We start from the raw sequence: 23,503 nt of genomic DNA on the forward strand, positions 1-23,503 counted from the left end.
TAGATGTTATCGCCCTGGAACGAATTAGTAACGCAGAAATGGCACGATCTGTCGCGTATAGGTCTTCCTACCGATCAACGTGAGACCTTGCTAAATAAATACGCCCCGCCAGAGGCAGTAGCTTTTCTGAAAGTATCCACTTAGAATTAAGTGTGCAGGGTACCGTTAAATAGCAACTCTGTGGTCAAATCAGTCGACTATAGCTGCAAAAATCAAAATCAGGAAAGCGTGGTTTTGTGCGCCTTAGGTGAAGCCATTTCGGACTTCATAAAATTGGACATTCAAAAGTCGTTGAGGCCGAAGACTCGCCTCGCCGCGTCAAAGATCATCGAGAGATCATGTCAAGCGCTTCCATCGCGTAAGTGGAGCATCAGGGAGTGTTTGCCTCAATTGGAGCTTCGTACGAAGACTAAAGCCATCTAACATAAAACGAACAAACATCATTGCGAGATTTTAGCTGATCTATTTCACAGACTATTTTTATCAAAAAGAGTACAAATTACGTCCGCTCTCCATTTAATTGCTAAAAATATGTCGCTATTTCGGTGAATAACCTTCTTTTCAAAACCTCATCCAAGGTCATAGTTAAAATGCTTTTAGCAATATTTAGGAAAGTACAGCAATCGATTAAACAAGCGACTCAAGTAGCCTTTGCTAGATTGGGAAACGCCCGCGCCCCTGTGAGATACGTGAAGTCGGTGACGAAAAGAACAAGGGCGACGTATGGCAATCGTCGATCATCGCACCAATCCAGATCCCAATTGAGAAAACACTATTTAAAAAAGAGATAAATGCCGGTAGATTATCATCTTTCCCTTCTCGATGGAAAGAAAGCATGTCATCGAGTAATGCTACAAACTTTTGTGAGCTACAGGCTACCTTTTACACAGTATCCGTCCTCTCAAGAAAGTGAGCTTTTGATTTACTTATATAACATCGAAGAACAAATCTGTTCGCGAAAAATATTCAGGTTTCTCGACTGAGGAATGATAGAAATAGTGGAAAATTGCCAGAATCAATTTTTATCATCATTCTTTGTATTTAAAAAATCTTTAAGATGGAGGTTTAATCTGAACCCGAAACGCCTTCGATTTATCTCGGCACCACATTTTAAATTAGAAGATTCGAAGATGGTCATCTGTCTCCTCTCCCATGATTCTCTTGAAATCATCGACCTAGAGGAAGCATATTTCTCTATTTCGATTTATCAAGATGATAGTAAACTTTTTCGTTTTTGATTTAGAAATCGTCACTTCCAGTTTTTGAGTTCTGTCATTTAGATTAATGTCAACCCCTTATATTTATTTACATAAATTTTGAAACCAGTCTTACATTCCCTTAGAGAAAAAAGTTTCTTCTCAGTCATTTATGTGGATGAGTTCTTTTTCATTGTTCCCTCCTACGAGCAATGTACTGAAAATATTAATCGACGATAGACCTTTTAACTTTCTTAGTATCTGTCATTAACAGTCACAAGAGTGTCTTTAAGACAGCGAAATCAGCACGGTTTTTTGGGCTTTATATTTGATAGTAAGCTTTTCACGGTCTCGATTCCACCCGATAAAAGAGATACACTCTTTAAAATAATTCTTGACGTATTAAATAGAAGGCGTTGTACGAGGTGTGTTCAAAAAGTATCGCGAATTTTGAATTTTCGCGGGTTACGTATATTCGAATTTCGATCTTTTTGTAGCGTTATGTTGGTACTCATGTCTCTCACTTATGCCGACAAGCTCGGCCATTTTGAATGTTCACTTAATTGTTGACAGCTGCTTTGCTTGCACGTGTTTTGGATCGTCTTCGATTTTTACCTATTCAAAAAAATGGATCAAAGAACCTGTATCAAATTTTGTGTGAAAAACGAAATTAAGTGCGCGGATGCATTCCGAATGTTGACTGTGGCATACGGAGAAGCTACCTTGGACCGAAGCAACGTCGGTGGTACAAAATGTTCTCAGAAGGCCGAGAAGATGTGAACGACGAAGAGCGTGCCGGACGCCCGAGCACTTCAACAACAGACGAAAAAATTAATGAAGTGGAGAAAATGGTATTGGCCAATCGTCGAATCATCGTTAGAGAAGTTGCTGAGGACCTAAACATATCGATTGGCTCGTGCCATTCGATTTTTATCAATGATTTGGGCATGAGACGGGTCGCCGCGAAATTCGTACCAAAATTGCTCAATTGCGACCAAAAACAGCATCGCATGAACATTGCTAATGAGATGTTGGACTCTGTCCGCGACGACCCAAATTTGCTCCAGAGGGTCATAACTGGTGACGAATCGTGGGTTTATGGTTATGACGTGGAAACCAAAGCTCAATCATCTCAATGGAAGCTGCCGCACGAACCAAGACCGAAAAAAGCGCGCCAAGTTCGGTCGAATGTGAAAGTTTTGCTGACAGTTTTCTTCGATTGCAGGGGCGTGGTGCATCATGAGTTCTTGCCACAGGGTAGAACGGTCAATAAGGAATATTACCTGCAAGTTATGCGCAATTTGCGCGAAGCAATCCGCCAGAAACGCCCGGATTTGTGGAAGAACAAAAATTGGCTTTTGCACCACGATAACGCCCCTGCTCACACATCGTTGCTTGTGCGCGACTTTTTGGCCAAAAACAACACACTAATGATGCCGCAGCCACCGTATTCCCCAGATCTGGCCCCCTGTGACTTTTTCTTGTTCCCTAAACTGAAGAGGCCCATGAAAGGACGACGTTACGCTACACTTGACGAGATAAAGACGGCATCGAAGGAGGAGCTGAACAAGATAAAAAAAAATGATTTTTTGAAGTGCTTCGAAGATTGGAAAAACCGTTGGCACAAGTGTATAATATCTCATGGGGATTACTTTGAAGGGGACAAAATAGATATTCATGAATAAATAAATAATTTTTGAAAAAACACAAAATTCGCGATACTTTTTGAACACACCTCGTAAGTTTCGCTTTTTGGTAAGTTTTATAGGCTCTCTTATCTTAGTTTGCCCGGCGGTGCAGTATGACATGTTACATACTAAGATTTTGGAAAGAGAGAGGTTCTTAGCGCTAGCAACTTCTATTAAAATTTTAGAGCTAAAATGTTTCTCCCATTCTTGATTAGAGAAAATCTTTTATTGTGTAAAACTATGTTTGCAAATAAATCACAACGTATCTATATTAGATCAAGTATTTTCAACCTTGAAATTTTCTCCAATGTCTTCTTAATGGTGTTACGTCCAGGGTTAAAGAAGGGTAGACAAGATATAGAGGGAGAAGGGAGGGACGTAACAATTCGAGAGTGTGCACGTGCGGCACGGGAGACCGCGTCGACAACCCGGGATATAGGTCAGTAGGGCCCGCAGCGGGAGGCCCCAATGGCAAAATATCCGGGATGCTCCGCGTGCCTTGGTCCTATTTTGAGGCAACAAACTTAATTGCTTTACCTCGGGATTGGACCTAGTGCTTATCTTGTAAGAGCGAGAGATGGTGGTAGTGGTTATGAAATTAGCACCAATTAATTATTGTACCTGGTTTATTTTAATCAGTAGTAAATGAGAATACAAATTTGTTTATTTTGAAAAATGATTTATATTCATAAAAAAAACAACGGTTTAAACTAAAGGCTCTATAATTTTTAAGTTAACTTGGGCAGCGATGTTATTTATTTGTTTCTCTATGGCTTTGAGGCGGCGGATTCGCCGATTGTGGCGATTCCGGTGCCGTTTCACGGCTGCTCGGGACTTATATTCGTGGATTCGGGGAATATTATCATTATTCACTAAAAAAAAAAAAACTCCGTTTCTCTCTATGTTTATCGAAAGGTTGGAGTTTAAACACTCCTTCGGGTTAACCTGAACAGGGTTCGAGTGAAACCAGAGGAGATTGAAGGTAAAAAGGGTTCGGCTGAATCTAAAGAGAGGAAGAGGAAGGAAGAAATTCTTACGATTGAAGAGAAGAAATAAAGAGATTCTTCCGGATTGACTCTTGTGAGTAAATCCCAAGAAGGATGGAAAATTAGTAAATAAAAGATTCCTCCGGATTGACTCTTGTGAGTAAATCCTAAGAAAGAGGAAAATTAATAATAAAAAGATTCTTCCGGATTGACTCTTGTGAGTAAATCCCAAGAAGAATGGAGAATTAGTAAATAAAAGATTCCTCCGGATTGACTCTTGTGAGTAAATCCTAAGAAAGAGGAAATTTAATAATAAAAAGATTCCTCCGGATTGACTCTTGTGAGTAAATCCTAAGAAAGAGGAAAATTAATAATAAAGAGATTCCTCCGGATTGACTCTTGTGAGTAAATCCTAAGAAAGAGGAAATTTAATAATAAAAAGATTCTTCCGGATTGACTCTTGTGAGTAAATCCCAAGAAGAATGGAGAATTAGTAAATAAAAGATTCCTCCGGATTGACTCTTGTGAGTAAATCCTAAGAAAGAGGAAATTTAATAATAAAAAGATTCCTCCGGATTGACTCTTGTGAGTAAATCCTAAGAAAGAGGAAATTTAATAATAAAAAGATTCCTCCGGATTGACTCTTGTGAGTAAATCTTAAGAAAGAGGAAATTTAATAATAAAAAGATTCCTCCGGATTGACTCTTGTGAGTAAATCCTAAGAAGAATGGAAAATTAGAGAGTGAGAGGGAGAGAGAGAGAGTATGGGAGAGTAATAAATTTAGTGAATATATTATGTTTATACAAAAAAAAATCCTTCGCAAAGAGAGAAAAGGTGTTCGAGAAAAAGAACAAGAGCGGAAGTAAACTAGGTGATTAATTCTTTACTTACTACTTGCTGAATGTGTGAGTGTTGATAATAGTGAATGGAATACTCTCGGAACCGCAGGCCTTCAAACTGGGCCGTACTCAGCGGGAGATGGTCCGGTCGGAGGGATTCCGCGTGCGATGGGCAATGGTCTGCAGACTCCAACCAGGCATGTTTCGAATGGCACTTTTTGTTTCGACCGAGACGTACGCTCCGCACGAGTTTAAAGGCCGCGATCCGAGAGTCAGAGAACTCGAGCATACAAGATGCCACGGAACTGCGACTCGGAATGATCCAGACTAGACTGCGCGCTCCGCTGGAAAACGCGCTTATTTATACAAATTTTCGTCTATGATTCCCTTTGTCCCATCGAGGGCCGTGTGCACCACTTTATTCATTAATGCGCCCACGTGCAATATTTGTTTTTATGACTTTTTTATATTTCTCGGTAATTGTTATCCGAGAAAGCGGCAGGTTTGACAATTGAACTCTCAGAGGCATTAAATGTCAAAAAATTCTTTGATTTGTTGCTATGCGGGTGTCGGGCATCAGAACTCAAAGGGATGCACACGTGCGTCTTCCAGATCCCTGATTTTACTATCTTGAGTGTTTCCGGTATCGAGCAACAGTGTCACCTCAGATCTCCTCAATTGATGAATTTATAACTACTTAATTTCCGACATCCGGTTATTGCCGTGAGAGTCACCGAATTCTTGGGATCGGGGTGAGATCACCGTCGCTCGCCCGTTAATTAGAATATCCGCTGGTTGCGAAGGAAAGAATCGTTACTCCGCAGGACGTAACACCCCCCGGCTTAGACAAATGTTGGGGATGTACAACATTTGCAAAGAGATTTGATTCTTTTCCTTCGACAACTATTAATTCTTATATCGAAGAGGGAAGATCTATATCTAAATGCGCTCAGGTGTGCGTTGTGAGTTATATAGAAATAGGAAAGAAAAGGGCGACCTCCAGATCCCCTTCCCGTTTTTTCTTTCGTATTCCTGGTTATTTATTTGTTTAGTGTTATTTGCTTAACTACCAGCGCCGCGTTTATAATGTAAAAATTCTTATTTTTGGTAAGGTTTTACATAATTCCCTGATAGATGCAAGGCATAAATATATTCTTATAAAAATATTTGCATAATATATAATAAAGGTTTCCCCTCTTTTTTTTTAATAATAATATTTTTTATAAGGATTTTTTTTTTTTTTTGCATTTCTTACATATTTATATATTTATCCCTTTATTCTTCTCTATATATGTGGGTGAAAACAGGAAGGACAAAGAATCTTTTCTATTTCCTTCGTGTTCCCAAACACTTATTTATTTATTAGCACTCGTTTAATTATCTAAACGTTTAAGGTACTTACACAAGGTTAGAGTTCTATATTATTTCAACGGAAGATATATATATATATATATAAATATGTGTTTTACAATTACACACTCTGTAAAGATAAATCAATAAAAATTTTTTTTTTGTTTTGTTTTGTTATTAATTTATATAATTTGTTGATAGAAGTATATATATATATATATATATATATATATATATATATATACCTTTTATACATAATTTTCTTCTTCATTTTTTCACTTTTATTCTACTATATGCGTTTAATTATATATATGTATATTTATATATACGTATGCGTATCCTACGTGTGAGTAATGACGGAAAGAAAAGGCAAATTTAAATCTCTTTTCTTTTCTTCGTGTAATATACCTATTGGTCTATCGAATACTTATTGGTCTATCGAATACTTATTGGTCTATCGAATACTTATTGGTCTATCGCTAGCTGCTTAATTGTTTATTGTTAGTTATCTTAGTATTTAAGATGCTTATACAGAATTAAGGTCCCTACGTTATTTTGAGTAGAATATATATATTAAAACGATTTTTTTTTCTTTTTATATATATATATATTATTGTTTTATGAATATGTATGTTTATAATTATGCATATACTCTTCTCTTTATTCCTAATTGTAAAGACATGGAAGAAAAGGTAAATTTTTATTATTATTTTTTTTTCTTCTATGCTTCTGATTGCTTATTTGTCCCCTATTAATTACCTAAACTACCGAGGTTACGCTTGCGGTGCTAGGTGTTATGTTATCTTTGGTAAAATATACGTTTATAGTTATCTTTGGCACAAGGTTTACCTATTTCTCTCTTTCTTTCTTGTACTGGTATGTGGAACACTACTTGATCGCGGTTAACAGCAGGGGAGAATCATTCATCTGGTCTAACCGGGTCTATGATACCTTTGTTGACCAATAGAGGGGTACCCCCATCCCATTTTCAGGCCCACGATGTCTGCGTATTCGAATGTATTGAGGCACTCCTGACATTCTTCAATATCCCTATATCTCAGCATTACCTGCAGACAGCAGGTGCACTTGTCCTGGTTGTGGAGAAAATCCATGTGGGCCAGGAGGTGTGCTGAGACAGCCGCGTATTTTCTTTGTTGGTCGAATGTCATCGCCAGGTAGCAACCTTCACATATTTTTTTATAACTGATGAATCGTTGATATATCGGGCGTCCTCTCAATGTAGTGACGCATCGGAGTTTTCTCATGAGTATGACAGTGCTCAGACAACGTGATGAAAATTTTTCTTCTTCTTCTCGTCCCTTTTTTCCCCAGCAGAAGTTGCGAATTGCAGACATCATTTGCGTATACGTATGCTGCAATCGATCAAGTAGTGAATAGATGTATACAGATAAAAGGAACAAAGGAAGATTTTTCCTCGTTTTACCTTATGCTCAAATACAGGTGACAATCAGTTCAGTAATTTTTTGAGATTTTTTTTTTTTTTTGCAATCTTATTTTCCCTTAGTATTATACGTAACACTACGCTTGCGTAATCTTAAGTTTCCCTTGGGGAAATGGCTACAGATATGCCGTGGCCGGCATTTAGGAGTGTTCTGTCGGCGTGGTCGAATCGTTCTAGACAATCTTGACAAGATTTGGCCATTCTAACCATTACCATTATTTCGTGACATATAGCGCAACGGTTTTGATGCACGGCGTTTACATGGATTAGATGGTGCCTAAATAGACGAGTATATCTGAGTTTCACGACGGGTGTCAGAACTACGTAGCATTTGCTGCAAATTTTTGAATAATCATCAAGTTGTTGAAATACTCTCAAATTTCCTAAGCTGGTAACACACCGGAGATCGCTCAGATATAGATAGTCTTCCCAGAACGACTCGGCCCAGTGGAGGCTGAAGGACTCCCGCATGTTACATGCTGTAATTGAAAATTCATAGATTGAGTTATATATTTAACTACTACTACATATATATATACATATACGAGGTGTGTTCAAAAAGTATCGCGAATTTTGTGTTTTTTCAAAAATTATTTATTTATTCATGAATATCTATTTTGTCCCCTTCAAAGTAATCCCCATGAGATATTATACACTTGTGCCAACGGTTTTTCCAATCTTCGAAGCACTTCAAAAAATCATTTTTTTTTATCTTGTTCAGCTCCTCCTTCGATGCCGTCTTTATCTCGTCAAGCGTAGCGTAACGTCGTCCTTTCATGGGCCTCTTCAGTTTAGGGAACAAGAAAAAGTCACAGGGGGCCAGATCTGGGGAATACGGTGGCTGCGGCATCATTAGTGTGTTGTTTTTGGCCAAAAAGTCGCGCACAAGCAACGATGTGTGAGCAGGGGCGTTATCGTGGTGCAAAAGCCAATTTTTGTTCTTCCACAAATCCGGGCGTTTCTGGCGGATTGCTTCGCGCAAATTGCGCATAACTTGCAGGTAATATTCCTTATTGACCGTTCTACCCTGTGGCAAGAACTCATGATGCACCACGCCCCTGCAATCGAAGAAAACTTTCACATCAGCAAAACTTTCACATTCGACCGAACTTGGCGCGCTTTTTTCGGTCTTGGTTCGTGCGGCAGCTTCCATTGAGATGATTGAGCTTTGGTTTCCACGTCATAACCATAAACCCACGATTCGTCACCAGTTATGACCCTCTGGAGCAAATTTGGGTCGTCACGGACAGAGTCCAACATCTCATTAGCAATGTTCATGCGATGCTGTTTTTGGTCGCAATTGAGCAATTTTGGTACGAATTTCGCGGCGACCCGTCTCATGCCCAAATCATTGATAAAAATCGAATGGCACGAGCCAATCGATATGTTTAGGTCCTCAGCAACTTCTCTAACGGTGATTCGACGATTGGCCAATACCATTTTCTCCACTTCATTAATTTTTTCGTCTGTTGTTGAAGTGCTCGGGCGTCCGGCACGCTCTTCGTCGTTCACATCTTCTCGGCCTTCTGAGAACATTTTGTACCACCGATAAACGTTGCTTCGGTCCAAGGTAGCTTCTCCGTATGCCACAGTCAACATTCGGAATGCATCCGCGCACTTAATTTCGTTTTTCACATAAAATTTGATACAGGTTCTTTGATCCATTTTTTTGAATAGGTAAAAATCGAAGACGATCCAAAACACGTGCAAGCAAAGCAGCTGTCAACAATTAAGTGAACATTCAAAATGGCCGAGCTTGTCGGCATAAGTGAGAGACATGAGTACCAACATAACGCCACAAAAAGATCGAAATTCGAATATACGTAACCCGCGAAAATTCAAAATTCGCGATACTTTTTGAACACACCTCGTATATATATATATATATTTTTTTTTTTATTATTATTATTATTCGGGGATAAGGTATTCGATGAATTTCCTTAATTGGGAGGTTCTTCCCCCTCCCTGAGTATTTAGTTCTGTTGTACTATCTTTGACATAGTTGATGGACATTAATTTTTTGCTACTGTTCCTGATGGTATAAAGAAATATGTAGTTGCTTATAATGTTAACGCGGTATTAAAAATTTGTAGATGTCTCGCCCTCTCGATGGTTGCTGGAGTTCTCTCGATGATTGTTGCAGTCCTCAGGTGTGATTGCGATGGCTATTCCCCATCCTTGGTCTAAGCGTTTTTTGAAGGCACGTTGATATCCCGTAGTGCATCCTTTACAGCTGCTTGTCGGTCTGATGTTTATCATCCTTCCTTTGCAAATTGTGCATTTGTCTCTGTGCTCTACTGATCTCCTATGGACCAAGTTGTGCGGGAACAGCGGTGTATATTTTGATTTTTGATCAGCCGCCATTTTCTGGTAACAGTCGCTGCAGAACAGTTGTAAGTTGTCGAGGCTCATATAGATTGGTCGTCCTTCTAACAGGGTGATGCATCGAAGTTCCTCTCTCAGGTATTGATTATTTCGTGAATTGTGGCTTACGGTCTGGCTCCACGCAAGGTCCGTGGATTGGCGTTGGAGGGGAAGGAAGGTCGTTGCATAGCCGCCATTTTCGAGACAGCGAGTCAGTGTTAGTGTATGTACGTAGATAGTAAGGTACTACAGCTATTAGTTGTGTGAGTGAGCGAGTGTGCAGTAAAAGTATGGCCGCCGCCATTTTCGTTCCACATCGTTGAAGTGGATGCAACGACCTTCCTTCCCCTCCAACGCCAATCCACGGACCTTGGCTCCACGTGGTGATCCATGGATCTTCGCGACTCGTTGGTACTTCGACCGCTGGGACGGATCGAATATCGTCACAATGTTCACCATGTCCTAGCAATATCATTATTTCCTTTATTTTGATTTCACCTTTGTTTTTACCCCTTAATCGTAGTTCAACAAGGGCTACTTCATCTCTTAGAGTTCCCAATATGTTGATCCATCCTTCTTGCTTTTCGATTATTTGATTGCCTTTTTTGCTCTTGGTGACCATGGTCCTCCAGAGGTTGATTTTAGGTAAGCCAGTCCGCAAGGTACTCCTTGCCATGGTAGTGTTTTGAATTTGTTTTCTAACGTGTAAATCTCTGTGGGTCGTCTTCGGACGATCCGTCCCCAATCCAACAGAGCTACAGTTACTTTACCATTTTCTTCGATTCCGTCCGTAATGATTCCTCTTTTCCATTTTTGTCCTTCTCGTGTAACTACTGGTTCTCTGCTTACTGCGTAATCAATTATAGGTTGTAACAACTGTGCCTTTCGATTCGTCTTTTTATTTAAGTCTCTTTGCATTTTTTTAAAATCCTTCCGCATGTCCTTCAGATGTATCCAGAATCGAGTGGGTGAGTCTACCTTTACCACTTCGACCGCTTGTGGGTTCTCAGTCAGCAGTCTGGGGTTAGTGCGTTCGATTTGCATATCTATAAGAGAATGGTTGCAGACCTTTTAGCCTTAAGAGTGCACATATTGATTGCGAGATATGTATATACATGTATATATTTTTATTATGTGAGTAAATGTTGGTGAGTATTTTATAAGATAGTTGCTTGATTATTATTAGATTATTGGTTTTTACCTAACCAACTTTATTATTACTACATCTATGCCTTAGATCGAGGGATATACTTTTTCCAAAATATTCTCGGTATCCCGAGCATGCCCTAATTTCAAAAGAATATCTTTGACGTCGAGCATTTCGCTCCCACAGTCGTTTCTTGTTTCTAGTTTTACAAGCGCTGCTTCTTCTTCCACATCGCCCATAATGCTGATCCAGCCTTTTCTTTGTTCAACTAGAAACTTTAACAGCTCTCTGGCTCGTCGGGGCCATATTCTCTTTATTGGACAGGGCCCTACGTGAGCTATTGCGCAAGGAATTGCCCGCCATTCAAAGTCGCGAAATCTATCCTCAAGTTGGTAAATGTCGCAGAAGAGCCGTTCGACGACGCGAGCCCAATCCCTGAGAAGAATAGTGGCTGTCCCATCTTCGTGGGTGTCAAGAATAATTCCGCGCTGCCATCTGTGCCTATCGTGGACAGCAACAATTTCGTCTGGTTTAATGTCTTCGGGTGGGTAGTGCAAAAATCGGCTTCGCCGTGCCATTCTGCGTTGGAGTTCCTCTAGTAGCTCTTCGAAGTCGTCAGCAGAGTTTTGCAGATGTACCCAGATTAGAGTGGGCGCGTCTGCTTTTATTATTTTCACTCTCAATGGGCTCCTTGTCAGAAGTCTTATGTTCGTGTGGCCAATATCCATAGTCATCTATAACAATAGAATGGCAACTGGGAAGTAAAGGATTGGTTTAGTTTTTTAATTCAAGGGTGTAGGTAGTGGCTTCCCGCGGGGGAAGCAAGGGATAGGTACGTCTTTCTTGCGTAGGATCGTCTTGTAGTTCAGAAAGTCTTACTTCTTGTACTTCGGACTCAGCAGGAGCTGAGGGCGATGATTTCTTTGATTTGCATTTTTCCTTTCCTAAATGTAGCAGAAGTTGAGTGATAGAATCCCATATTGCTCCCACTAAATATACTGACCATCCGTACACGGTATGTAAGGCGTACCCGTGTACAAAGGTATCTATTATTAGTTTAACGACTCTTGCCGACATATAGATTCCAATTATGCCGGCGCTGACATTTTCAAAAATTAAGAATCGATTCCAAAAATTTTCTCATGCTGTCGCGGCTATTTTTTGTATGGAGGCTTCGTCCAAGAGGTTAGAAATAGATCCCCCATTTATAGAGCTTGATTGGCCCATCATTCCTCGAGCCACCGTATTGAGTAACGCGGGTCGTTCAGTAGGAAACATTATGTGATCTCGAAGTGTTTCGAGGTCATTATCTGTATATATTCCACTCGTGGCGAGTGAGCCGGGACTAATATACTTCCATGTCGATTTGGTCATGGGTTTCATAATTATTGGAGGAAGTGATTCGACTGGTCTAGGTGTAAACTTATACCATGAATCTTCGAGAAGGTACATGGCAGGTGCAAGTGAGTTGCACGTAACTTCTGTTCCTTGGCGTAACAAAATGTGAGTTTGCGGAGTTAAAAACAGACTTTCATTATTTCGTAATACCGGCAGTTGGTCGTAACATTTCTCAGTACGAGCAATCTTTACTTCAACGGGTACGCATTTCACTATGTGTATCACTTCTCCAGCTAGCAGGGCCATATATCCTGGCCCTTGCATTATGTGATAAGCGAAAGCGTCTGGGGCGTGAGTGGCGAGAGCCAATGCATTCTTTAATACTTTCTGTTCGAGAATACATTGTTGCTGGAGAACATCTCGATATAACTGGTTTACTTGGGTGCGCACATGTTTTTCTACGTACAAAAATTTAGAGTTTATATAGGTAAAAATATCGAGGTTTTGTGGGCGGTATTGTTTACCAAATATCGAATTTCCGAAGGTTGTTTCGTAAATCAATAGTTTCGGATGTTCGGTTCTTATGAGTGTATACCCACAATGTGTGTACTTTCCCCTCATTGTTAATGCGAAAATTGTTTCGTGAGATTTTACAGTGTAGACTACCTGGGATTCCTTCCCGGTATCATCTATTAACACGTCTGCGAATCCGTCATAAAGGGATGCGTAATTAGAGAGTGCACATTGATCCGCAGGAAGCGGGTCCCAGAATGTGTTTCCTCCTTCTAAATCTATACAATGAGTAGCCTTGAAATCGCAAGTCACTCCTGAGCGGAGCATTAAGCGATTAGAGTTTAGTTGGACTGTTGCTTCGTAATCTTGAAGTGTGATTTTAACAGTGGCGAGCACGATCACGTTAGGCCAACTCCCGAAAGTATCGGAATAACTACCTCCGTGGCACCCTCCTTTATCTATGTGTCCTGCTAAAATCAACGGCCGGGAGATTGATTGATTAGCCTTTAATTCGGATATAACAGTGTTTCCATGTCGATAGACTCCGATCCATTGCATTCGCATACAGGATTCACGAGATGTTTCCTCTATGTACGAATATTTGCCATTAAGTACATCGTTGGTATGGGAAAACATTCCGCATGTTTTCACTATTCTATCGATCTCGACCTTGCATTGCCTGACTTTTACGGTTTTAAATTCATTAATCTGTATGAGTTGTATGTAGGTTTTGGTTCACACGTTGAGGGGGTATATCGCATTCTTCGGTATTGAGTAGAGACATTGTAGTTATATTAGCCATTGGTGATCCACAATCGTAGCCTATTATTCCATTCGTTTTGCGCGTCCATGCTATTATCAACATTATAGCAATAAGCCGGGAATCCATCTGAAATTTGGATTATTGTTGTTACTATTTATTTAAATTGTTAGAGGCAGATTTTATATAGGAAATTCTTAATCGATTTGGATGCACAATTCGGCTATTTTTCTTTATTTTAATTTTTACATTATTTTTGTTCAGTATTTCTAAGACTTCATGTGGCCCAGTGTAATGATCCCCAAATTTACCGGGTTTAGGCCCTTTTAATAGGAACACTTGATCCCCAGGCCTAAATGTTTGTGGATTGATTTTTTTATCATAATGTTTTTTGGATTTAATTTTTGCCTCAACTACGTTTTCTCGGGCATTAGTTTGGATAGCATGGAGCTGAGTGGCTAAGTTTATTAAGTAATCGTCATAGCTTGTTAGTTTATCCTCAGGCCCGAATAATTCGCCTGAGGGAATTCTTGCTATTTTACCAAAAACTAACTCGTATGGTGTATGCTTGGTGGCTTCATGGACACCAGTATTATAATTGAACATTGCTAATCCGATCCATCGATCCCATTCTCTTTGATTATTGGCATACTGTTTTAAATATTCACCCAACGCGTGATGTGATCTTTCTAGAGATCCGTTGGATTGCGGATGAAAGGCAGTTGTCCGAAACTTACGAATTCTGAACAGCTTTGCGATCTTTTTCATTAGTTCGCTAATAAAATTTCGTCCTTGATCTGTTAGTATCGCCTTAGGTGCTCCCAACACACAAATAAATCTATCAACAAAGGCTTCTGCGATTGTCTCAGATGTTTGATCTGGAAGGGGTATTTCCATGCAAAACTTAGTTAATTGGTCTTGCAATGTTAAAATATATTCATTTCCTCTTTTAGTTCTTGGCAAAGGTCCTACAATATCCATAGCTACTTTATCGAAGGAGGAACCAGGCGTGTCAGTAATTATCATGGGTTGTTTAGTTTTGACTCGCACTAACTTTTTTAATTGACATTGTAAGCATTGTTGTATGTATCGTTGGATATCGGACTTCAAATTTTCCCAATAATAATGGTGTTTTATTCTACTATACGTTTTCGTAACTCCACGGTGTCCGCCTGTGGGTGAGCAATGTATCTCTCCGATTATAATTGGCCGAAGATCCTTGGGGGGATATTTAATTAACCCATTACATATTATTAATTTTGAAGTTGAATTTATAAAGGTTGATTGAAGTAAAGGCTTAATGTTACTCCATGGGACGTTGTTCACAAAGTCTGATTTTGCGATGCTTACTGTTTCCAGTTTTAAATTTTCAATAATATTGCGTAGGTCTCTGATGACTGTTGTGATTTGAATTAAAGTCATAGTTGGTCCTTCGCGCTGTCTTTCGCTAATAGGCAAAGCTATATGATAATGTTTCTTATATTTTACTGTCTTAGCTTCACCCAGGGTTAGAGCTCCTAAATTTGGTATTTCATTTCGCTCAAATAATTTTTGCGAGCCCAAATCTAACGGACTTCCATCAGTGTCAACAAAATATGCAATATTATCTTTTCGTAAAAATAATAATTCGCGAGAATCGATTGTGTTAGCCTTAATTATTCGATGTTCAATAATAATGGGTTTTGATTTATGTTTCTTTCTCCTTACTTCCTTTTCTCTTTCTTCTTCTTGGCTCTCCTCTTCGTCATCCCTGTCGTTGTTACCTTTGTCCGGCGGATCGTTTCTTTCTTCTATTTGCTCTATTTCATCTATATGTTCATGCGAATCTTGAAGTGATATTTTTTGTTGGATATTTTTATTTCTGGTCTGGTTTCGAGTTTGCATTCCATTGGAGCGGGGTGGTTCATGAATTAATACCTCTTCTGTGGTTTGTAATTGCTGCGATTTATTTTGTTCCTTGCACATGGAAGGTGTCAGATCGGAGTTTTCTTCAGGTAAATTCTCGTCGGGTATTAGGTCTTCAATTTCCTCATTGTCCGAAAGGTAAAGTTTGAAATCGTCATCTTCTCCTTCTTCATCTTCGGACTTTTCTAATATTTTAGAAATGATTTTCGCATCTTCTGGATCGTCGGGGTTAAAAATTTTCCTCCGAGTGATAACATTGCAGTCGACTTCTTCCATATTTACGGGGTTTCGAGACAAGGCATCCGCGTTTACATTGGTTTTTCCTGCTTTATATACAACGTCGTATTCGTATTCCGATAATTTTAATCTCCAGCGAAGTATCCTCATATTTGCATCTTGAGCATTTTTAAACCAAAGCAGAGGTTTATGATCGGTTACTAATGTAAATTTTCGTCCGTATAAATAAGGTCGGAAATGTTTTACACAATATACAATAGCTAAAGCTTCCTTTTCGTAAGTGTCATATTTAATTTCGTTATCGGTTCTCGACGCGTATGCTATCGGTCGGTCTTTATTCACTTCACCTTGTGATAAGATACCTCCTACTGCTATACCGGATGCGTCGGTAGTTAAAATAAATGGTTTGGAGAAGTCGGGATATTGAAGCACCGGTTCTTTGCATAAATTCTCTTTTAATGTTTCGAAAGAGTTTTCTTGATCCGATGTCCATTCGAAGCGGACATCGTTCTTTAAGAGATTCGTTAAAGGCTTGGCCAATTTTGAAAAATTTGGTATGAATCGCCTATAATACCCTGCCAATCCTAGAAATTGTTTGATATTTTTCGGTGTCTTGGGTCTGGGAAATCGTCGGACGGCTTCTAATTTTTTGGGATCGGGCCTAATCCCATCTCGGCTTATTATATGCCCTAGATAAGTTACCTGTGTTTTTAAAAATTCGCATTTATCGGGTTGCAATTTTAAGTTAGCCTTTCGGAGTCGGTCCATCAACAGATTGTATTTTCTTTCGTGTTCCTCTAATGAGATAGCGTAAATAACGATGTCGTCCATATAAACAAACAATTCCTTGCCTTGTAATCCAGATAATACTAAATCCATGAGGCGTTGAAAGGTGGCTGGAGCGTTTTTTAAACCGAAGGGCATTCGTTCAAATTCGTAGTGACCAAAAGGTGTCGTAAATGCAGTTTTGTGACTATCAATCGGATCCATTTTAATCTGGTGAAATCCGGAGGCTAAATCGCACACTGAAAAGTATTGTGCTCCACCTAACTGGTCAATGATATCAACAATGTTGGGTAATGGGTAAGCGTCGCCAATGGTTTTTTCATTCAAAGCTCGGAAATCTAAAACCATTCTCCAACGTTTATTTCCCTTTGAGTCTTCCTTCTTGGGTACTATCCATATGGGTATGTTGTAAGGTGACTGAGATAATTTTACTATGCCTCCTTCTAACAATTCCTGGACCTGTTTGTTTATTTCTTCTTTATGGATTTGTGGGAACTGATACTGCCTAGTGTTAATGGGTCGATCATCTGTTGTCGGTATCTGATGTTGCAACACATGAGTTGCCGTTAAATTTTCTCCGGGAATGTAAAATCTATCTTGACTATAAGATATAAGATTCGTTACGCTATTTCTCTCTTGCGTATTTAAGTGCTCTAATCGCAATAATTCTATAATTTCTGCGAGTCTGGTTTGTTCATTTGTTTTGGAGATTTTTAAGCATTCGTGAGATATTTCCTTTTGCATCTTTTGCTTCTCTGTGTTTGTTTTATCCTCGGATTTTCCAATTATTTGTTGAAATGAGGCCATATTTTCCGAGGATGATTCGCTTTCTTCAGAACAGCATAAACTATTTAATTCTTTTGCTGGTTTCTTGATGATAGAACGAGAGAGGTCATCACTTCCTATAAGCATTTCCCCTTTTAGAACATTTATTTTTTCAGGGAGAGTAAAAGAGCTCTTTTCTTCTGGCTCTCTTGGAATAGAAACCGCATCGCTCGAGGTTTGGTAACTTCCTTTTTCACGATCGGCAGGAGTGGGGAGCATTGGGGGAGGGGTTTGGAAGTTTTCCCCTCTAATAAATTTGAGATCCTTGGACAAATCAAGGGAGGTTTGGTAACTTCCCTCCTCATGAATTTTTGGATCGAAAGATATTTTGGAAGAGGTTTGGAAACTTCCCTCTCCATAATTTCGAGAATTAGAATTCTCACTTAATGTTTTGTTCTCCCTTTGAATCTTATGTTCGTTTTTCCTTTTAATTTTTGTCTCGTTTTTAGATTGATTATCTTTATTTTTTATTTCTTTATTTTTATTTTTACCATGCTCTCTCGTTTTTATTTTTGAGATTTCACTTTTATCATCAATCAATTTTATATCTCCGTAATGCGTATTATTTCTTCTTCCGTCATTAGTTTTCTCTTCTGCTTCTCCTTTATTAATTTCATCCTTTAAGTCGACAGTTTTTTCTGGTTTGTTCTCATCTTCTAACTTATAATCGTCGAATATATCATTCAAGGGTTTAAGATGCAATGTAGGTACCTGAACTTCTACCTCTTCGTCCAAGGTACTTATAATGCTAAGGTATGCTTTGCCGTCGATATTTTCTGCTATGGTCTCTCTCGAATAAATCCCGTGAGCGATTTTTTGTTTAGGGATATATCCGATTTTTACTTCAGGGTTTCCTATTCTTACATAAAACAGTGACTCAGACCGGGGAGCTGCGGTAATAATTTCTGGAGAAAAGAAAGGAACATTAGTGCCTGATACATTTAAATAGCCTTTAGCATAGTCTATTTTCGAAAAGGTTTGTTTAAAGAAATCGTTGCCTAAAATACCGGACTGTGATATCGGAAAATTACTTGACACAATGTGGAAGGTTATGTCCTTCTCAAAATGGGGCAGAATAATTTCTCCGATAGTATAAACAGGGTACTCATTTATTCCGCTTAATTTCAAAATATTGTTATAATTGATAATTTTATTTTCGGGTACAAAGCGTTCTTTAATTATATTGGGTCCACTGCCTGTGTCTAATAAAAAGGTAGTCTGCGGTATTGACTCACAAAGTTTTACCTGGATGGTAGGTACACGACTATGCTTGTCGAGATTTATGGTTACTTGACGGGCGGTCAATGCATGGTTACTCACTTGGTCTCTTGGGCTTCCGGCGGGTGTGAGATCCTTCCGGACCCCTGCTGCACACCCGACGTCGAGGGCCCGCTCGCATTTCCCGAACCGTTAGCTTTCCTTCGATTATTACTTGCAATTCGCAGTTCGCAATTCTCAAGGAGATGCCCTTGCTCTTTGCAATAACGGCACGTTACTGTATCTTTAGGCGCCACATTTGCCCTCGAGTTAGATCGACAATCTCTCGCGATATGCCCAAAAATATTGCAATTTTGACAGGTTGGTCTGGGCTTATTTTCTGTGTTACGCTGTTCATTCTGTTTTTTCCAGCAGTTATCAGCCGTATGCCCTAATCTATCGCACCATTGACGAATTACCGAAGGCTTATTTTGACTACCGGTTCTATTAGTTCGACAAGATTTGGCGTTATGACCGGGTTTGGAACACAACTGGCAAATAATATTAGTTTGTTGTATTAATTTGATGGATTGTCGATTCTGAGGATCGCGGAATCGACATTTGTCAGCAGAATGTCCGCGTTTTTTACAAATTTGGCAGATTAGAATTTCTGTTCCTAGATGAATTTTATCAAGGTTCTGAACAGTTTGAGTCAGCTTCCTACACTTAGAAGCAGAATGTCCTTCTTTGTAGCAGATTTGACAGGTCTCACGTGATTGATTGATAATTGATAGTTGCCCTGGGGTGTTATTTTTACCCTGTCGTAGATCGGTTATAGAACGCAATTCTCTTTCTATTCGTAACGCGTCGGATACTGTCTCGTGAACACTTAAATTTCTCGCGATTCTTTGTTCAATTTCGGGTTTTAATCCTCTAATAAAGCATTTGCTCATATCCCTCTCTAATGACGCTTTAATATTTTGATCGGGGGGGGGGGCATTTCCCCAAGATTTATACGCTTCCAATATCTGTTTGCCCAATAATTTCAATCTATTCGCGTAAGTAACTACATCCTCTTCATTTTTTTGATATATGCAACCTAATTCTCCCTGCAACTGGTATAAAGTTTTAGATGGGCCGTAAACTTGTTTAAAAAACGCGGTTAATTGAGCAATGCTATCAAAATTTTGGTCTTGAATCGTCCGACGAGCCTCGCCTACAATTCGCATTCTTATAATACGCGCGAATTGAGATTCGGCCTCGCCGGGTAACATAGATTTTGCTTCTTCGCATCCTTCAATAAAGTATGATAGCGGGATGTTTTGCCCATCGAAAAACGGGACGGCTTCTACAGCGTATTTTAAAGTATTTAAAGTTAGAGGATGTGTCATTTTTTTACGCTTTAGTTTACGCTTAAGGGTAAGTTCGGCGTCGCGCTCTTTCACGGTATTGTCTCCGGAATCGCCGGAACCGTCGGAATCGCCAGAATCGTCGGAATCACCGGAACCAGGTACAAGAGTCCTGTCGTTATCTTTTAATGAAGCTTCTGAATCGTAATAAGTAAAATTAATTGATTTAGGAATGATTCGCGGGGGTAGGACAGGGGTTGATGTGTGTATTATCGTGTTCTTTGAACGTCCAGGAATACCCTGATTCTCGATAGCACCTTTGTAAGTACTTTCAACTTCTTCTTTATTCGATCCGGACCTCGTATTCATCCCTGCTCTTTAAGATTGCACTTGTCATCCCGGACGAGCCCCCAAAAATTCTCATATGTTACGTCCAGGGTTAAAGAAGGGTAGACAAGATATAGAGGGAGAAGGGAGGGACGTGACAATTCGAGAGTGTGCACGTGCGGCACGGGAGACCGCGTCGACAACCCGGGATATAGGTCAGTAGGGCCCGCAGCGGGAGGCTCCAATGGCAAAATATCCGGGATGCTCCGCGTGCCTTGGTCCTATTTTGAGGCAACAAACTTAATTGCTTTACCTCGGGATTGGACCTAGTGCTTATCTTGTAAGAGCGAGGGATGGTGGTAGTGGTTATGAAATTAGCACCAATTAATTATTGTACCTGGTTTATTTTAATCAGTAGTAAATGAGAATACAAATTTGTTTATTTTGAAAAATGATTTATATTCATAAAAAAAAACAACGGTTTAAACTAAAGGCTCTATAATTTTTAAGTTAACTTGGGCAGCGATGTTATTTATTTGTTCCTCTATGGCTTTGAGGCGGCGGATTCGCCGATTGTGGCGATTCCGGTGCCGTTTCACGGCTGCTCGGGACTTATATTCGTGGATTCGGGGAATATTATCATTATTCACTAAAAAAAAAAAACTCCGTTTCTCTCTATGTTTATCGAAAGGTTGGAGTTTAAACACTCCTTCGGGTTAACCTGAACAGGGTTCGAGTGAAACCAGAGGAGATTGAAGGTAAAAAGGGTTCGGCTGAATCTAAAGAGAGGAAGAGGAAGGAAGAAATTCTTACGATTGAAGAGAAGAAATAAAGAGATTCTTCCGGATTGACTCTTGTGAGTAAATCCCAAGAAGAATGGAAAATTAGTAAATAAAAGATTCCTCCGGATTGACTCTTGTGAGTAAATCCTAAGAAAGAGGAAAATTAATAATAAAAAGATTCTTCCGGATTGACTCTTGTGAGTAAATCCCAAGAAGAATGGAGAATTAGTAAATAAAAGATTCCTCCGGATTGACTCTTGTGAGTAAATCCTAAGAAAGAGGAAATTTAATAATAAAAAGATTCCTCCGGATTGACTCTTGTGAGTAAATCCTAAGAAAGAGGAAAATTAATAATAAAGAGATTCCTCCGGATTGACTCTTGTGAGTAAATCCTAAGAAAGAGGAAATTTAATAATAAAAAGATTCTTCCGGATTGACTCTTGTGAGTAAATCCCAAGAAGAATGGAGAATTAGTAAATAAAAGATTCCTCCGGATTGACTCTTGTGAGTAAATCCTAAGAAAGAGGAAATTTAATAATAAAAAGATTCCTCCGGATTGACTCTTGTGAGTAAATCCTAAGAAAGAGGAAAATTAATAATAAAGAGATTCCTCCGGATTGACTCTTGTGAGTAAATCCTAAGAAAGAGGAAATTTAATAATAAAAAGATTCTTCCGGATTGACTCTTGTGAGTAAATCCCAAGAAGAATGGAGAATTAGTAAATAAAAGATTCCTCCGGATTGACTCTTGTGAGTAAATCCTAAGAAAGAGGAAATTTAATAATAAAAAGATTCCTCCGGATTGACTCTTGTGAGTAAATCCTAAGAAAGAGGAAATTTAATAATAAAAAGATTCCTCCGGATTGACTCTTGTGAGTAAATCCTAAGAAGAATGGAAAATTAGAGAGAGAGAGGGAGAGAGAGAGAGTATGGGAGAGTAATAAATTTAGTGAATATATTATGTTTATACAAAAAAAAATCCTTCGCAAAGAGAGAAAAGGTGTTCGAGGAAAAGAACAAGAAGTAAACTAGGTAATTCTGGACTTACTACTTGCTGAATGTGTGAGAGTAAATGTACAGGGCCGATTCTAACCCAATTTGGGGTGGGGGAAGTCACGTGACACGGGGGAAGAGCGGAGTGGGGGAAGGGAGCCCCCCCCCTTTTATTAATTAAATTAATTAAATTTATATTAATTTTATATCAAACTATTAATTAAATTAATTATATTTATATTAATTTTATATCAAACTATTAATTAAAATAATTTTTATTTTAGATTATTAATTAAAATAATTTTTTTTTTCTCCAAATTGTTATTTGCTAAACTAATTTTTAATAAATTAATATAAATTTTTATTATGTTTATATTAGGTTAATATTAACCTAATATCAATTTAATATAAATTTTATATTAATTTATTAAAAAATTAATTTAGCAAATAACAATTATTTGGGAATAAACGTATTGCTTTCTCTCTCCCTCCCTCTCTCTATCACTCTCTCTCTCTCTCTCTCTCTCTTCTTCTCTGTCTCTCTCTGTCTCCCTCCCTCCCTCCTGTGAAGTCCTGTGCGCTCTCGCTCGCACAAGTTATGGCTATTGTACATGGTTTTCTCTCTCTCTCTCGCCCACACACATTGTTCTCGCTCGCATAGTATGACTAATGCTTTATCTTCTATGGCAATAATATATACTCAAACAATGATTAAACATTAATTGAACATCAATTAAACCACGTTGTTCTATGATCGAACGTCTATTGAACCACATTGATCAATAATTGAACATCAATTGAACGTCTATCGAACCACATTGTTCCATGATCGAACGTCTATTGATCCGCGTTGTTCTGTAATCGAACGTCTATTGAACCACATTGATCAATAATTGAACATCAATTGAACGTCTATCGAACCACATTGTTCTATGATCGAACGTCTATCGAACCGCGTTGTTCCATAATCGTACTACTATTGAATCATTATTATACCACTATTGATTCTTAACTATCGGGATAGGGAAAGAAAAATATATATATAATATATATATATATATATATATATATTTATGTATTTTATATTTTTATTTTTTTCAAATATTACAATTTTTCTTTTGGCGTTGTGATCACCAATTATACATTTTAAATACATTTTGTAATGCGCAATTCTTAACATGTTTTCCACATTGTATAGTGTTAGTAGCATCTAATTTATTCAAAGATTCCATGTCTTCATAATCAGCATCCATGGTCTTGATGACAACATTATCTCTCGCATCAGCATCCAGCATATCCTTCAACCACTCTTGTTTTTCATATCCCTTAACATATACAAGATCTTCATTGTCGTCATCGCCGTCGTCACCATCGATGTCATCATTCTTTATCATTCCATACACAGCTCTCGTAATCAGATCTTTCGCCATCCAATACGGGACCATCCCATCGTGCCATT

Source organism: Solenopsis invicta, chromosome 1 (assembly GCF_016802725.1).
Source record: "Solenopsis invicta isolate M01_SB chromosome 1, UNIL_Sinv_3.0, whole genome shotgun sequence".
NCBI classification, from domain to species: Eukaryota; Metazoa; Arthropoda; class Insecta; order Hymenoptera; family Formicidae; genus Solenopsis; species Solenopsis invicta.